General features: G+C 39.2%; 1 long non-coding RNA gene across 12 annotated transcripts in view; it reads left to right on the top strand.

The window, feature by feature from the left end:
* The window catches only part of LOC145545973 (uncharacterized), a 127,106-nt gene that overhangs the window by 53,438 nt on the left and 58,982 nt on the right, over positions 1–14,686 (top strand). For 6 of the 12 annotated variants that reach the window (XR_014082378.1, XR_014082372.1, XR_014082379.1 and 3 more), the window contains exon 2: positions 13,436–13,605. The exons of the other annotated variants lie outside the window; for them this stretch is intronic. This is a non-coding gene — a long non-coding RNA (uncharacterized LOC145545973). The remainder of the gene's footprint in view (positions 1–13,435; positions 13,606–14,686) is intronic. 12 annotated transcript variants of the gene reach the window in all.

Raw genomic sequence — 14,686 nt, 5'->3', positions numbered from 1 at the left:
GGTAAGAATACTGAAGTGGGTTGCCATTTCCCTCTCCAGTGGATCTTCCCAACCCAGGGATCAAACTTGAGTCTCCTGCATTGGCAGGCAGATTCTTTACCACTGTGTCACCTGGGAAGCCCCAAATATGCCAGCTGCCAAGTAAGTAGAAATAAAACCCTTAATACATTTCTACCCTACTTGACTTCCTTCAGTTTTCACCATCTCAATTAATGGGTCATTCCTCCTCTAGTTCTTCAGATCCCAAATTGAATTCCATCTGTTTGTTTATCCCTAAATTTCTTTGTGGCATCAATAAGGTACTAAGAATCTTAACATTTCTCCTTCTCAACCTCCCCTTCTTCTTGCTTTTCTCAACTTAAAATATGTGCACTGGATCATTTTGCAGCCCTACCCACCCTATGTTTTGTTAACTAATATTTTATCTCTACGCTGCCTTTGCTGTATTCTGAAAAGAAAACAAAATGTAATGCTATAGCTGCAGGTGAAAATAACTCTATGTGTCTAGATCGCCTGTGATCACAAAGCGTGATAAACTTAGAGGCAAAGTTTAAAACATCCAGCAGTTTTAGATTTCATGATTAAATTTTGAAGCCAAACATTTCTATTTCCTGTGAAATTTTAATGTCTTTTAGAGTTGGAGCATGTTTGTTTTGTTAAAAGCAACTTTCCCTTTGATTGCTGAAGCGTTTCATTCTCTCTATAAATGTTATAGCAAATCTACATACTTTATGTTTTCCATCTTTTTTCCAAGAACAGTCAGCAAAAATTGTGTTCTCAAGTGCCCCGAGAACAAGGGCATTGATCGCTCCAGTTGGAGTTTTAGGCCACCTTCTTCTTGTCACTCTCAGCTGTAATTTAAGATATCAGCTTTAAATTATTTAGCAGTTTATAAGTATAAATAATTTACCAGTCAACAACTCAGGCGACAGCCCATTAATCAGTCTGCGAACGTGTGCACTGATGTCATGCTGTGGTCTGTGTCAGGCTGAGTCTTGATGAGGTCCATGTGCTCAGAGCCCCTTTCCCCCCCTCCCCTCCCTAAGGTGTGACTTGTCTCGCTTGCAGATTGAATTAATTGGGGCTCACATTGACAGGTGTGCTCAAGAACTCTAACCTCCAGAGGTGGGACCAAACTTTGTTACAGCAGCAGGTGCAATCGTGGCTTTGCTACCACTGACTGATTATGACTGCATTGTGGCACCCCCAAAGGATATGTGTGGAGAAAATGAATTAAGGAATAACATTTTACCAGAAAGGTGTGATTTTTTTGAAATAAAGGATGTGTGGTAATGTTGAATGTTTATTTTTATCTTCTTGTCCAGGTGCTTGGTTTTTAAGTTTTGACTGATCATTTTTTCAGGAACTACATTTCCTTTCTCCATCCGTGTGTTCTAATGACAATGTGGCAGTTTCTTTCCATAATCATTGGACATTTCATTTTTCATTCAAGTTTTTTTTTTTCTTTTCTTTTTTTTTATTTTTTGGCTGTGCTATAGGTAATGTGGTTTTCTTAGTTCCCTGATCAGGGATCGAATCCATGTCCCTTGCATTGGAAGATTGAGTCTTAACCACTGGGCCACCAGGGAAGTCCAGTTTTATGTGTGTGTATATATATATGCATATAATTCAATATATACAATATATAGTGTATGTATATATATAATTCAATATATATAATATATATATAATTCAAGTTATAGTTGGACCTTTTTTTACAATAATATTAGTACTTTTCTAAGTTTCGTTAGCCTTATAAGAATATACAACACCTTCCTATAAAAACAACGACATATTAATTTAAAACACATTCAAAATTTGTACAAAAGAATGATGGAATAATCTTTCGGTAAAACTGTAGACTCTCTTCATAGAGTAACTAGTAGCCTAAATTATTGCGTGGTTATGCAGACCCTCCTTTTGAGTATTAAGATGAAGGGAAGTAAACCATCAACAGAGTCGGGTCTACTCTGATGGGCTCTCAAGGCACTGTGCCTCCAGTCTCTGTCTCCTTCAAGAACTCTCTGAAAGCACAAAGTGAACTCCCAGGCTCTAGTCTGCCCTCCCCCGCAGTCACGTGCATCAGCCCTGCCTGAGCTCTCAGCGTTCCCATGAGAAGGCGTTCCCATGAGAAGGTGTCCCCGACACAGGCTGGCTTCTCTCTGTCTTGCTGCGTCCTTGTTGGTCCAAGCTGCACTGTGGCCTGAGAAGGACATTTGTTTCCAGCTCTAGGTTTCATTTAACATCCTGGACCAGAGATTATGCCCTTTCTGTCCAAACCCTTTTGACACGGTAATAATTCGACCACTTTGGCTTTTGCTGGGGCAGACACAGAGGCTAGTTTCAAGGTGGTGTCCAAAGTTCATAGTGAAATTTTATTGGGACTGTTTTCCAAGCTGGAGCAGAAGCCCTCTACCTGGAGTGCCTCTCCCTGGATTCCACGTTGCATTCAACAGTGCCCTAGATCACATAATCCTCTCTAAGCTGAAGCTTTTTACCCAAGCTCACCACCATTAATTCCTGTCTACAGAGTCCAACTGCCGTTTTTAACCAGTCTCCTGACTTAACCAGCTGCCCTTCGTCCTACTGCAATCCACGTAACTCCCATAGGATGAGGGCTTGTTACATGCCAAGCACTAAGTAAGTAGTTTTGCAGATAATTTACCACTTAATGTCCCTCACTACACAGATATATTAATGAGGATGCTGTAGGATTCTGAACCGAACAGTAGGAGAGTGAGGGTCCAAATTAGGTATTCAAAGTTCACATTCTGTGAACTCTTTACTTTGTGGTCTTAGTTGTGGCTGACTCTGCAACCCCATGGACTGTAGCCCATGAGGATCCTCTGTCCATGGAATTCTCCAGGCAAGAATACTGGAGTGGGATGCCATTTCCTCCTCCAGGGGATCTTCCCTATCCAGGGATCTAACCCATGTTTCCTGCACTGGCAGGTGGGTTCTTTACTACTGAGCCACCAGGGAAGCCCTCTGTTTGAATGTTAACTTCTTGAATCCATTCTGTCTCCTGATACTCCTTATAGCTTTCTTCTCCTTGAATTTCTGTTTGCTAGTCTTCTACTTTCTCTCCATCCTTGGCTGTCCATGGAAATCATGTCCATCTTCCACTTTACTAAGCATTGCATATCCCATGTCTCTCTGTATTGACTTGTTCTCTGCCCTCTCTGCCCAGTGCCAGGGATTTCTTAAACCAAACCTCTGCCAAACACTGTTCATAGGTTTTCCTATATAAAATCAACCATATATATAAGAGATAAATTATGCTGTATGTCTAAAAGACAATTCTTCATACATATTGTCCAATCAACTATTTGCTGAGTGAAGACACACATTTTTCTGTACTTGCCATTAATGTTGGCATGCAATTAAAATTAATTTGGCATATATGTAACAGTATCGAATCAACTAGCCTGTGTGTGTGTGTGTGTGTGTGTGTGTGTGTGTGTGTGTGCTCAGTTGCTCATTTGTGTCTGACTCTGAGACCCCAGGGACTCCTTTGTCCATGGGATTTCCCAGGCAAGATGCTGGAGTAGGTAGCCATTCCCTTCTCCAGCCACTAGCCTGTTTTTAAGTGGCTAAATAAGCCACTTTATAGTCACTTTGAAACTTCCACAACAACTTGGTGTAATAGCAGATGCAGGGCTAAGCAAAGTAAGTTATTTAGATATTTACTGAATTAATTTTACTCAGCACACAGTTCCAATCGCCTACTGCTCTGAATGAGTCCAGAGAATGAGCACAGAAAAATGTAAATATGCACAAGACTCAGTCTTGCTATTCTTCTCTATGTAGGAGGCTCACCCCCTCCCCAAACCCACCACCTGGGGAAATTCTGGCTCTATTAAAGATTTACCTTAAGCTTCAGTTCACCAGCAAATCTTTCGTTAGACTTAACTCCCTGGCGATGACAATACCACCTTCATTTCTCTAAATCCAGTGCCCACACAGCATCTGCCACAGAATTGCCAGTCAGTAGGTATTTGTTCAATTAATTTAAACCATGATTCTGTACTTAACAAGTTCACAGGACTGATTCAAAGCACAGGAGTCTTATCTAAAAACAATAATGATCAATTGTTCATTTCTTAGGAGAAAATGATAGCACAATCAATCATTAACACTTGGCCAAATCAGACGTTAAATATTTTTAAAAAATATTTTGCTTTGTTCTGTCATTATGATTTGTGTCAAATTCTTCTCATTAATCATTGGCATACTATTATATATTCAGCAGATTTGGGACACTCATCCTGAATAGTAGTAAGAAAATATGACTTATCAGTAGAATAAATGCTTTGCTGTCCCCATGATAGGTTGCTAAGTAGTAGAGTGGCTGGGGATAAAATCCTCAGCATCTGAGGAAATTACGAGGAATTTTAAAATATATAAAAATAACAAACAGCCAGAAACAAGACCAAAACTAGAATTGCACTCAAAGGGAAGTAAAACAGTTACACCCAACAATGAGACAGATATTTTAGTAACATCTTCCACTTTAGTATTTGTGACTTTTGTTCAAATGAATACAGAGTCACCTTTGGAAAATGCATTGGTAAAGAAGCATTTTTGTAAATAATTGCTAAGAAAACCTGGACTTTTAAATATCAAGCTTTATTGTGTAATGCATAAGAATACATAATTTTGGGGGGAGAGGATTCATATGGCTCATAGAAAGTGTCTGCTTGAAATGGTATTCCCAGCAACTTGAGTTCTCCTACAGCTGCAAGGCTCCTTGTGTACATCTTGTTGGTTATGGAATAACAATTTCTAAATGGTCAATTATTAGAACTATTCTAACAGGGTAAAGAGGACCCCAAGAATCCCCATTTCAGTCCTGGGCACAGTGGTTTGACTACAGTGCTACATGAAGTCCTGCAATATTTCTAAGGAAATTTTTTTCTTAATGGACAAGTAATTTCTCTTAATGGACCATCATAGTCTAAACATCCAGCTGAAAATATTTTCTAGATGTATTTCCTTCTCCTTCTTTAGGATATTTTGACTAGCTTCTCAGCCTTTTGGCTAAGATCAGGTGTAGTATGGGGGCTTCCCTGGTGGCTCAGTGGTAAAGTATCCACCTGCCAATGAAGGAGAAGCAGATTCAGTCCTTGGGTTGGGGATATCCCCTGGAGAAGGAAACAGCAACCCACTCTATTATTCTTGCCTGGAAAATCCCACGGACAGAGAAGCTTGGTGGGCTAGAGTTCATGGGGTACAAAGGAATCGGACATGACTGAGTGACTGAGCACACAGTAGCTCTTAACGGCTGTGAATACAAAGAGGATGAAACCCAAGACGTTATCTGTGTTCACCATTTGGAAGTTTCATAAAGCTTGCAGATATCTTTAAAATGTGGAAATTAAATATGTGAGGTTTATTGCTGGTCAGAAATAAAGGTAATCGAATGTTGATGATTTTGTATAATGCCTATTCATAACCTTTTTAATTTTGGAGATCAGTTTGAAATAGTGAAAACTATGGCTTGCAAGGTCTTGGAATGGCAAGTGATCTCGATGCAAAGAGGATGCTTAGATCAGAAACATAAAAGATTTATAGAGGCAGAGCCTAAATCTCCATTTTCTAGCACAGAGTCATTTGAACTACCAAGAACACATTCAGTTCATTTCAGGAAAACAATAGGAATATTTAGATAGATATTTAATTTTTTTCAGAAGTTATCTCCTCACAAAAAGTCAGTCCAGTACTTGCAATTACATTTAAACCCATTATGAACAACCTAGATGGCATATTTAAAAGCAGAGATATTACTTTGCCAACAAAGGTCCGTCTAGTCAAGGCTATGGTTTTTCCAGTGGTCATGTATGGATGTGAGAGTTGGATGGTGAAGAAAGCTGAGCGCCGAAGAATTGATGCTTTTGGACTGTGGTGTTGGAGAAGACTCTTGAGAGTCCCTTGGACTGTAAGGAGATCCAACTAGTCCATCCTAAAGGAGATCAGTCCTGGGTGTTCATTGGAAGGACTTATGTTGAAGCTGAAACTCCAATACTTTGGCCACCTCATGCGAAGAGTTGACTCATTGGAAAAGACCCTAATGCTGGGAAGGATTGGGGGCAGGAGGAGAAGGGGACGACAGAGGATGAGATGTTTGGATGGCATCACCGACTCGATGGACACGGGTTTGGGTAGACTCTGGGAGTTGGTGATGGACAGGGAGGCCTGGCGTGCTGCTTTTCATGGGGTCGCAAAGAGTCGGACATGACTGAGCGACTGAACTGAACTGAACTGAACTGAATTTCCCTCACAATCTTGTTTATAAAGACACTCTGATGAGTGAACATCACAAGAGACAAGCAGAATTGTCACAAATTATATGTCACTGACATCAAAATAATGGGATTTTGACAGTTATGAAAACATAATTCCTCACACCGCTCATCAATCCTACAAAATGTGTAAATTACCTTTGTGTGTGTGTGTGTGTGTGTGTGTGAGCGTTAAGTTGCTTCAGTCCTGTCCGACTCTTTGTGACCCATGGACTGTAGCCTGCCAGGTTCCCCTGTCCAAGAATACTGGAGTGGGTAGCCATGCCCTTCTCCAGGGATCTTCCTGACTTAGGGATCGATCCTGAATCTGTTGCGTCTCCTGCATTGGCAAGCAGATTCTTTACCACTAGTGCCTTTCTTTGGCAAAGACTGAACAGTCAACCCAAAGTGTCCCATGCAATGTACTGAATGAATGCCCACCCCCCACACACAAGTAGCACTAATCTTAGCAGTTCTTTAAATTTTGTTGAACAAGTTTAATGAACATTAATGAATTTCTTATTGTTTCAGTGGGCAATATCGGATGGTATTTCAATAGTACAGCTTTAGATTTTAATAAAGCAGTGGAAAGGTTGTGACAAAAGCTGTAAGCATATGAAATGCAGGAACTATAGAAAACAGCAGAATATTCAGTGACTGAATTATATTTTGAAAACCAAGGAGTTGAAAACATTTTTCCTGCACTTTTAGACTCTAACTTCTTTTTTTTTTACAAAATTATAAGCTTTACATACCTCTACATTCTACATACCTCTACATTTACATACCTTTACATTCTTTTTAAAAAATTCCATCTTCCAGTAGGTATTATCCATATTTTATGAATAAGTTGCTGTGTGGTGCTATGTGCTTAGTCGTGTTCGACTCTTTGAGAACCTTTGGACTGTACCTCGCCAGGCTCCTCCATCCACGGGATTTCCCAGGCAAGGATACTGGAGTGGATGGTCATTTCCTTCGAACCTACATCTCCTGTATCTTCTGCATTGCAGGCAGATCCTTCACCTTCTGAGCCATGAATAGGTTAATGTAGTGCAAAGTTAAATGGTTTACATAAAGACCTCCAATTCTACTTTAATCAAAGAGGAAGGTACAGCTATCTGTCCACACATATATACATATCACATATGTGCATGCTTATATAAACAGATAAATAAAATGTTACATTAGAAATTTCCAACATATAAAAAAAGTGAATTAAAGGATGGTATGTTTCCCCAAAACTGATGCAGCATTTATATCTAGTGAATATAGTAATTCTCCTTTGGGTTTGAATTTCTGTTAAAAAAAAATTATACCATTCATTTTCCTGAGGGCACATGAGTAAGTAAATTATATAACTTGAAAGTGAACACAATCCTCCCAAACAGGAAAACATTTTGATTTACACTTGAGCAGAATGTGTTGGGTTGAGGGGCCTGGGGGAAAAAGGAATAAACTAAACTACAATGGATACATGTCAAAGTGTACATGCAACATATTAAAATGAGCAGACATATAAAAACAAAAAAATGGTGTTTATAAACGAAGTTATGTTCTCTTGGGCATTTTGAAACCTATAGGGACCATGTTTATAACAGAAATGTTAACATACCTGGAAGGTAAAATCAGCAAAATAATTTAGGAGAAAATGTAAAGTTGAAATGGGGGCAAATACTATAAGCGCTTTTTCTGTTGCTGTAAAGAAACATGTTGACAGAGAAGAATCAGGATGAAGGTAAACATGAAAGAAAACCCAAACAGGAAATGGATCCCTGCGTGTCTGCCACGAACCACGAGACTGGCAAAGGATAAGAATGAAATGTCCTTAATTTAAATAACATATCTGTATCTTCCATGAGGGAATTAAGCTCCTTAGATGTACAGTGCATTAAAAAATGGGATGGGGAAGGAGGTGGGAGGGGGGAAGGAGGTGGGAGAGGGGTTCTGGAAGGGGAACACATGTACACCCATGATGGATTCATGTCAATGTATGGCAAAACAAATACAATATTGTTAAGTTAAAAAATAGATAAATAAACTAACTTAAAAAAATTTTAAAAAAATACATCCAAATTTCAATGAGGTTTTAACCGAGATGGAGTGAAAGTGACGAGCAAGCTGAACAGAGAGAGAGACAGAAAAAGAGGAAATGAAGAAGAAATGGAGGAAATGAAGGAAAGAAGGAAGGAAGGGAAGGAAGGAGAAAGGTAGAGAGAGAGAGAAATAATAAAATAGCTTCATAAAGCTTACAATAAATTCTTAAAATTCAATAATCTGCCTTGCAGAAAAAAGATATTGTTAGAAGTCAGGAGTCTGGGCATATATTATTTGAGACAAACATAATTTAGGGAATTTTAAAAACCTGTTAGCAAAAGCTGAAAAAAAAAGAATGAAAGCATCCTAATTTTCACCTTTGAGTTTAGACAGACCTCTGGATACAGAAGAAATGGTCTTTAATACTGAACTTAGGGTTTCTTTCCTTTCTGAATAAAAGCTGGATTTTTGCCATACTTAGGTCTGTTTCTGGCTTTCATTAACTAAGCTTTTTTTCCTTAGAATACATGTTCTCTAGCCTACCTTTGGACTTCTAGGCAATGCCAATGCATCAAGAATGAAGCTACATCATTGATAAGGATGAAGCTACATCATTCATAAAACATTAAAAATGGAGAATGGTCCAAAGTGCAAGTTATTCATTTCAGTCATGTGTGACAACAAGTAGCCATCAAGTTCACATTGGGAAATATTTATAAACAAAGTAAATTCTCTCCAGCAGGAATTTATATTTATTAGTGAGTAATTACAAGAAATTTTTGAGCATCCCTAGAAAACAATGTGTATGTGTATAAGAAGTAATAAGGATTTGGAAAGAAATGAATAGTAATCACTGTTATCTGTTGTTCTTCAAGAGATTGTTAGCATAAATTCAGAATGACACACATGATCTGTTTGCCTTCTATAAAATTGTGGCCTCTTCTTAGATATGTAATATTAGCTAAATGTAATAAAAATCCCTTTCAATCTTAGGACCAGCTCTATGCTCAGCTACAGAAGGAAACAAGTAATTCAGCCTCAGAGTTACTAGGCCTGTGGACCTTGCTCTGCTAGGGCCAGTGGATTGAGATGCCTTGTGTGGTTCACAGCAGGGCTCCACTGGCTAGAAGCTGATGCAGGCAGCAGAGTGCTTCTTCACACAGAGAGAGAGCTTCCTAATTTACTCCCTGAAAGAATTATCTTGAAAGAGTACGAAGCGGTGGGAAGAATAGAAGCAATCATTGCTGACTTCATTTTTGTCTTGTACCAGACAAGAAAAGGTCCTTGTGGATTTAACCACCAAGTGGACATGCCCCACAGGGAACCCCCCGACAGTCTTTCAAACCTGGCGCTATTGCAAAACCTCTGTATCAGCCAGTGCCCAGCAGAAATGGCTGGCTGAGAGCATAACCCAACAGGTGCTTAGAAAAGCCATCCTTCAAAGGTGTGGGAAGAGCTGAGGGAACAGGAATGGTGAAGCACCTTGGAACCAACAATAGCTGATAGCCATGACCAAGCTTGGGTTTAGAGGCTCAAGGGTGAGGGTGCAGTGTGCTTGAAACTCAGAGAAAACTAACCCAAGGAAGAGGCATAAGATTCAATGGCAATCACTGTCAGTCCCTGCTGAGCTAGGCTGTTGTTGTTTAGTTGCTAAGTCATGTCTCACTCTCTGCGGCCCCATGGACTCTAACCCGCCAGGCTCCTCTGCCCATGGGATTTTCCAAGCAAGAATAACTGGAGTGGGTTGCCACTCCTTTCTCCAGGGTATCCAACCCGTGTCTCCTGTAATGGCCAGAGGATTCTTTACCACTAGCACCATATGGGAAGCCCGTAGGGGCAGATGTAAGTCCACTAAACACTGTCCATATACTCCCCGGCTCCTACTACTGCCTCCCACTGGCAAAACCCAAAATGTTACATTATCCTCCCATCTACTTTTTCATTATTCTTTTTATGATATTTTTTTAAAATGTAGATCATTTAAAAACTCTTTTTTAAATTTGTCACAGTACTGCTTCTGTTTTATGTTTTGTTTTTTTGGCCCCAAGCCATGTGAGATCTTAGCTCCCCAACCAGATATTGAACCTGTACCCCCTGAATTGGAAGTTTAAGTCTTAACACTGGATTACCAGAGCCAGCCCCATTATTCTTGTAATAAAATCTAAAAATACAAACCTCTTTCAAGGATCTACATGAACAAGTGTCTACCCTTCCAACTCCACTTAATACAACCCACCCCTCTTGTTCACTGTATTGTAACTGCATTTGACTTCCTTGCTTTTTCTGGAAATGTTTGGGGGTCTTTGCTGGATATGCTGTTTTCTGTGCATGAAGCATAGTTCCTCCAGAATTTAGTTGTCTCCTTTTTTTCTCCAAATGTTCTTTTGGTAAAGCCAGACCCCAACTTCAACCTAAATGGACTTGTTCTACTTGGGTTCACCACTCTAGTTAGTGTCTTCTTGCACTAGAATTATCTCATTTAACTGTTTATTTGTTGTCTTTCTTCCTCTACTATAATATTAGCTCTATAAGAGAAGAGATTTGCCTGTTTTGTCCACCAATATTTCTCCAGAGCCTAAAACATGGTGAAAGTCATTCAGTTGTGTCTGACTCTGTGAACCCATGGACTGTAGCTCACCAGGCTCCTCTGTCTATGAAATTCTCCAGGCAGGAATACTGGGGTGGGTTGCTATTCCTTTGTCCAGGGGATCTGCCCAACCCAGGGACTGAACGCAGGTTTCCCACCATTGCAGGCAGATCCTTTACTGTCTGAGCCACCAGGGAAGTCCTAGAACATGATAGGAACTCACTAAACATTTGTTGGGTGATTGAATTTGTATAAAATTGAATAAAGGTGTATTCTAACTAGTTTGCCTAATTGGAAATGCCTAAAGTTTGGAGAATTTTGAGCATTACTTTACTAGCGTGTGAGATGAGTGCAATTGTGCAGTAGTTTGAGCATTCATTGGTATTGCCTTTCTTTGGGATTGGAATGAAAACTGACCTTTTCCAGTCCTGTTGCCACTGCTGAGTTTTCCAGATGTGCTGGCATATTGAGTACAGCACTTTCACAGTATCATCTTTCAGGACTTGAAATAGCTCAACTGGAATTCCATCACCTCCACTAGCTTTGTTCATAGTGAAGCTTTCTAAGGCCCACTTGATTTCACATTCCAGAATGTCTGGCTCTAGATGAGTGATCACACCATCATGATTATTTGGTTCGTGAAGATCTTTTTTGTACAGTTCTTCTGTGTATTCTTGCCACCTCTTCTTAATATCTTACGCTTCTGTTAGGTCCATATCATTTCTATCCTTTATCAAGCCCATTTTTGCCTGAAATGTTCCCAGCCAGGCTTCAGCAATACGTGAACCGTGAACTTCCAGATGTTCAAGCTGGTTTTAGAAAAGGCAGAGGAACCAGAGATCAAATTGCCAACATCTGCTGGATCATCAAAAAAGCAAGAGAGTTCCAGAAAAACATCTATTTCTGCTTTATTGACTATGCCAAATACTTTGACTGTGTGGATCACAATAAACTGTGGAAAATTCTGAAAGAGATGGGAATACCAGACCACCTGACCTGCCTCTTGAGAAATCTGTATGCAGGTCAGGAAGCAACAGTTAGAACTGGACATGGAACAACAGACTGGTTCCAAATATGAAAAGGAGTATGTCAAGGCCGTATATTGTCACCGTACTTATTTAACTTCAGAGTACATCATGAGAAACGCTGGGCTGGAAGAAACACAAGCTGGAATCAAGATTGCCAGGAGAAATATCAATAATCTCAGATATGCATACGACAACACCCTTATGGCAGAAAGTGAAGAAGAACTAAAGAACCTCTTGATGAAAGTGAAAGAGGAGAGTGAAAAAGTTGGCTTAAAGTTCAACGTTCAGAAAACTAAGGTCATGGCATCTGGTCCCATCACTTCATGGGAAATAGATGGGGAAACAGTGGAAACAGTGTCAGACTTTACTTTTTTGGGCTCCAAAATCACTGCTGATGGTGATTACAGCCATGAAATTAAAAGACGCTTACTCCTTGGAAGGAAGGTTATGACCAACCTAGATAGCATATTTAAAAGCAGAGACATTACTTTGCCAACAAAGGTCCGTCTAGTCAAGGCTATGGTTTTTCCAGTGGTCATGTATGGATGTGCGAGTTGGACTGTGAAGAAAGCTGAGCGCCGAAGAATTGATACTTTTGAACTGTGGTGTTGGAGAAGACTCTTGAGAGTCCCTTGGACTGCAAGGAGATCCAACTAGTCCATCCTAAAGGAGATCAGTCCTGGGTGTACATTGGAAGGACTGATGTTGAAGCTGAAACTCCAATACTTTGGCCACCTCATGCGAAGAGTTGACTCATTGGAAAAGACCCTAATGCTGGGAAGGATTGGGGGCAGGAGGAGAAGGGGACGACAGAGGATGAGATGTTTGGATGGCATCACCGACTCGATGGACACGGGTTTGGGTAAACTCTGGGAGTTGGTGATGGACAGGGAGGCCTGGTGTGCTGCGATTCATGGGATCACAGAGTCAGACACGACTGAGCAACTGAACTGAACTGAGCTGAAAAGCACTCAAAATCCGAGGCTTTAAAAGTTTTCTCTCATATACAGTCTTTAAATTGTTACCTCCTTTAACTTACAATATATAAAATAAAAAGCTAGACTCTGAGAGGGTTAAAAATGCTTATAATTTAGCTCTTGTACTTAAGATATTTAAATTCAATAGAGGAATAAGCAATTTATATATAACTGTAACACCAGACGGAATATACATGCAATAATAGGAATTATATGTGTTAAATGGTTTTAAAAAATGCAAATATGTCATTTGTATAGAAGTTGAGAGGAAGTTTATTTGAGGTAGACATTGAAAATAGTAAAGATTTTAACAGGTGGAAATGAAGAGGAGGAGGCATAATAAGACAAGTACAAGCTAAGGAGAAATATGAAAATTTCTGAACCACATTTGGGATGAATGAGTAATACAGTTTTGTTGGACAATAACAAAGATTAATATGTGTGGGGTGATTAACATTAACCATGTATAATATAATTTAATCTCAAAATAATTCTATAACAATAATTATTATTATGATCATTTTATAGATGAAGAATCTGAACAACAGAAATGAATTTACCCACCCGAAGCCTAGGAAGCTGTAGAAACAGGGAGTTGAACTAATGCAGCTTGAATGCAGACCAGTATTTTAAAATAAACCAGAAAGATAGATGGAAGCATAGGAAGAAAACTTCTTGAGTGCAAAGCTACAGATTTGGTATGTAATCGAGAAAGTGATAGAGAATTGAGCATGATTTTGAGTAAGGTTTATATGGAAACAATATAAAATAACATTATGTTATATGTTAATTGTATGTGTAATATTAAATATAATAGGTATGTGTATCCGCTATCATGCTTCCCAGGTGGGGCAGTGGTAAAGAACCTGCCTGCCAATGCAGAGGACGCAAGAGAGGTGGGTCCAATCCTGGGTCAGGAAGAACTCCTGGAGAAACAAATGGCAACCCACTCCAATATTCTTGCTGGAGAATTACATGGACAGAGGAGCCTGGTTGGCTACAGTCCATGGGGTCACAAGGAGTCCAACATGACTGAGCACACACACAAAGTTCATATATGTTATAAGGCATATAATTTACATACTTATGTGTAAAATACATAGAGAGAAATACAGAGGAAATACAGCTAAAAGTTAACATTATTTACAAGTATATAAATTATGGGAAATTTTTAATCTTCTTTTACTTCCTGGATTTATCAAAATTTCAACATACTTCGTTTTAATAATCAGAAAAATAAAATTTAGAGTTTACCACTGATGTCCAGAAGTTCATCTATAAAAGTCTAAGGCAGGTTAGTCTTCAAGGTAGCAGGAAGAACATCATGGACTCCAGGGCAATGACGGAATTCAAGTAAGAAAAGGTGATGGCATGCCCTTCAAAGAAAAAGCCCAAGGGTCAAGGCAAATGGCATTCTTTATGAAGTGAACAGGCACATGCCGCTGATCTCCCAAGAAAACAAGTTGGTAATTCATGGCTTATTTTATTTTGCCAGAGCTTCAGCTCTTATTTACATAGAAACACATTTCTATTTTTGCAGAGAAAGTTGGAGGAGAATTAGGAATCCATATACAATTTTTGCACATATAAGTTTTCTTTTTTTAAAAGATAGAAGTTATTTATTTCACATAATTGACTTGCATATATTTTTTTCTTATTTTTAAAGAATGTGGTAAAAACACTGAACATGAGGTCTACCTTTGTAACAAAAGTTTAAGTGCACACCACAGTTTTGTGAGCCATAGGCATGATATATGGCAGATATCTGGACCTGATTCA

The sequence above is a fragment of the Giraffa tippelskirchi genome, chromosome 4 (genome assembly GCF_054371585.1).
Source record: "Giraffa tippelskirchi isolate mGirTip1 chromosome 4, T2T-mGirTip1v1.2.pri, whole genome shotgun sequence".
NCBI lineage: Eukaryota > Metazoa > Chordata > Mammalia > Artiodactyla > Giraffidae > Giraffa > Giraffa tippelskirchi.
Note: the sequence above shows the minus strand (reverse complement) of the source record. Positions and strands in the feature narration are given on the sequence as shown.